This window comes from Mustela nigripes, chromosome 5 (assembly GCF_022355385.1).
Source record: "Mustela nigripes isolate SB6536 chromosome 5, MUSNIG.SB6536, whole genome shotgun sequence".
Taxonomy (NCBI): domain Eukaryota; kingdom Metazoa; phylum Chordata; class Mammalia; order Carnivora; family Mustelidae; genus Mustela; species Mustela nigripes.
The window spans coordinates 28,014,797-28,018,421 of record NC_081561.1 but is presented as its reverse complement, the minus strand read 5'-3'; the positions used below and the strand labels follow the sequence as shown (position 1 = coordinate 28,018,421).

The 3,625-nt window shown below is 42.2% G+C and overlaps 1 pseudogene; it reads right to left on the bottom strand.

The window, feature by feature from the left end:
* Nucleotides 1-2,237: 2,237 nt before the first annotated feature.
* LOC132017187 (alpha/beta hydrolase domain-containing protein 17B-like) lies at nt 2,238-3,423 on the bottom strand (annotated as a pseudogene).
* Nucleotides 3,424-3,625: the final 202 nt, after the last annotated feature.

The window sequence follows — 3,625 nt, the reverse complement described above, 5'->3', positions numbered from 1 at the left end:
TTATTCCTTATGCTCCATAAGTAAGTGAAAACATATGATAACTGACTTTCTCTGCTTCACTTATTTCACTCAGCATAATCTCCTTCAGTCCCATCCATGTTGATACAAAAGGTGGGTATTCATCCTTTCTGATGGAAGCATAATATTCCATTGTATATATGAACCATATCTTTCTTTTTATGATTTTTTATTTATTTATGTGACAGAGAGAGACACACACACAGCAAGTGTCTGTTCATGTCTTCCGTCCACTTTTTAACATGATTATCTGTTTTTTGAGTGTTGAGTTTGAGGAGTTCTTTCAAGATACATCTCCAAAGGCAAAAGAAACAGTCAATAAAACTAAGAGGCACGCCATAGAATGGGAGAAGATATTTGCAAATAACACTACAGAGAAAGGGCTGATATCCATGATCTGTAAAGAACTCCTCAAACAACACTCAAAAAAACAGGTAATCATGTCAAAAAATGGGCAGAAGACATGTACAGACACTTCTCCAAAGAAGACATACAAATAGCTAACAGGCACATGAAAACATGCTCATTATCATTATTCATCAGGGAGGTTCAAATCAAAACCACAGTGAGATATCACATTATACCAGCTAGAATAGCCAAAATCAACAAGACAGGAAACAAGTGTTGGAGAGGATGTGGAGAAAGGGGAATCCTCTTACAATGTTGGTAGGAATGCAAGTTGGTGCAGCTACTTTGGGAAACAGCATGGAGATTCCTTAAGAAATTAACAAAAGACCTACCCTATAGCCCTGCATTTGCACTACTAGGTATTTATCCCAAAGATACAGATGTAGTGAAAAGAAGGGACATCCATACACCAATGTTCATGGCAGAAATGGCCGCAGTCATTAAACTGTGGAAAGAACCAAGATGTCCTTCAACAGACGAATGGATAAAGAAGATATGGTCCATATATCTCCAATGGGGTATTATCAGAAAGGATGAATACCCAACTTCTGTATCCGCATGGATGGGACTGGAGGAGATTATGGTGAGTGAGATAAGTGAAGGAGAGAGAGTCAATTATATGGTTTCACTTACTTGTGGAGCATTAGGAAAAACACGGAAGACAGTGAGAGAAGGAGAAGAGAAGGGAGCTGGGGGAAATCAGAGGGCGAAATGAAACATGAGAGCCTGTGGACACTGAGAAACAAACTGAGGGGTTTGGAGAGGTGGGGGTGGGTATTAAGAAGGGCACATATTGCAAGGAACACTGGGTGGTGATGCCTAAAAAATAAATTTTGGAACACTGAATGAATAAAATTAAATTAAAAAAAAAAAAAAAAGAAAAGCTCAACGTCACTTGGCATCAGGGAAATACAAATCAAAACCACAATGAGACAACCCACCAGTCAGAATGGCTACAATGAAGAAGTCTGGAAATGAGCGCTGTTGGCAAGGTTGCAGAGAATGTGGAACCCCCCTATACTGTTCGTGGGAATGCAAGCTTCTGCTGTCACTCTGGAAAACAGTATGGAGGTTTCTGAAAAAGTTGAAAATAGAGCTGCCCTACAATCCAGCAATTGCACTGCTAGGTATTTAGTTTAAAGATACAACTAGAGTGATCCGAAGGGGCAAGTGCACCCCAATGCTTATAGCAGCAATGTCCACAATAGCCAGACAATGGGAAGAGCCCAGATGTCTATCAGCAGATGAATGGAAAAGAATATGTGGTGTATATATAGATATATACCATGGATATAACTAGAGAGTATTATGCTAAGTGAAATAAATTAATCAGAGAAAGAGATCATATGATCTCACTCATATGTGGAATTTAAGAAACAAAACAGATTGGAAACATCTGTAGTGCCCATATCTATAACATCAATCTGTCTAAAACCAGACAATGCCAGATTTTTAGGAACTCACATTCTAAGCCACCGGCTCCAATGACTAGAACTTTACATGTATCTAACAAAAACTGGAGAGATTCAGTGTTCGAAATCAGGGTGTGTGAAGGGTCCAGATCGTTCGAGGAACTTCTCTACATGGTTCCAGCAACCTTCCCAGTCTCCAGTGTCCCCCACACCCACCATCCACAGTCATTTTCTCAACCAGCAGCTCCTCTAGTCTCCTTCTTTTCTTCTCTGGCCCCTCGCCTTCTGCTATATTGTTTTCTCCACATGTGGGTTTTCTGTGAGCCTGGTTACATAGCCCCCTATGTGAGCTTAGTCACAAACCCCCTACCCATCTTCCTACCTAGTCTTGCCTGTCCTTTATTCAGTCTCATGAGTTACTAACACTGGTGAAGTTATCATAGAGATTTTGTCCATGTTTAGGAATGCATCAAAAGAATAGGTCTTCTGGTATCAGGAAGAGTGACTGGCATTCCCGAGGTCAAAGGAGAATGAAGAGTAACAGCAGCACTCTCAAAATCTACAAATGGAGGGCGCCTGGGTGGCTCAGTGGTTTAAAAGCCTTTGCCTTTGGCTCAGGCCATGATCCCAGGGTCCTGGGATCAAGTCCCGCATCAGACTCTCTGCTCAGTGGGGAGCCTGATTCCTCCTCTCTCTCTCTCTCTCTGCCTGCCTCTCTGCCTACTTGTGATTTCTGTCAAATAAATAAATAAAATCTTTAAAAAAAAAGTGATGCAACATGGGGGCTTAAGTGGGTAGGAGAAGAATAAATGAAACAAGATGGGATTGGGAGGGAGACAAACCATAAGTGACTCTTAATCTCACAAAACAAACTGAGGGTTGCTGGGGGGAAGGGGGTTGGTAGAAGGGGGGTGGGTTTATGGACATTGGGGAGGGTATGTGCTTTGGTGAGTGCTGTGAAGTGTGTAAACCTGGCGATTCACAGACCTGTACCCCTGGGGATAAAAATATATGTTTATAATAAATAAAAAATTAAAAAAAATTAAAAAAAAGATCTGCAAATGGAGCTGTACATCTACTCTGGCCATATATGATCACATTTTCAGGGTGAGTGCCACATCTTGTCCTAAGAGCAAGCTAAACAGCTCCTCTACCTGAGATTCTTCTCTGTTGGTTTCTCAGGACTTGATCCATACCTAGAATAAGTATATGAGAATATACTACAATTAATCCATGATCTCAGTGGTATGTAAAAGCTGATCATCTGATCAAAATCAACAGCCTTTCCATGTGAGAAGAGTAAAGCATACAAGGCATTGGGTGAACAACACACAAAATACAGGCAATTCTGTTGCCTTGACTGATTCTAGTCATGGAACACTCTCAATACCATCTTTTTTTCTGGAAGAGTACTGTCGGTCTGCTCCTTCTGACTGGTGTGAAGTCCAGTGGTTTTCAAGTTCATCACACGTTGGCATGTAAGTTGGATCAGGTGGCAAAAAGGGTAATTTCAAAGCCAGTTTTCCAGGGAAAGGTGGACAGAAGAAGAGGGGATGTGTGGGTCACTAAAGGAGAGATTATTCATCTTCTCCACCCGAGGGGCCGCATCCCAGCTGTCTGGACAATAGTACGGGGAGACAGCTCCCCCACAACACACACACTGAAACCCACACTGCCACCAGGGCCGCTACCTCCCCTGCTGGCACTGCAGACACCACCCAGATGTGGCCAGGTCTTCCTTCTCTTGGTCCTCCTCTCTCTCTTCCTCCTTAGCCTGTCACCACGCA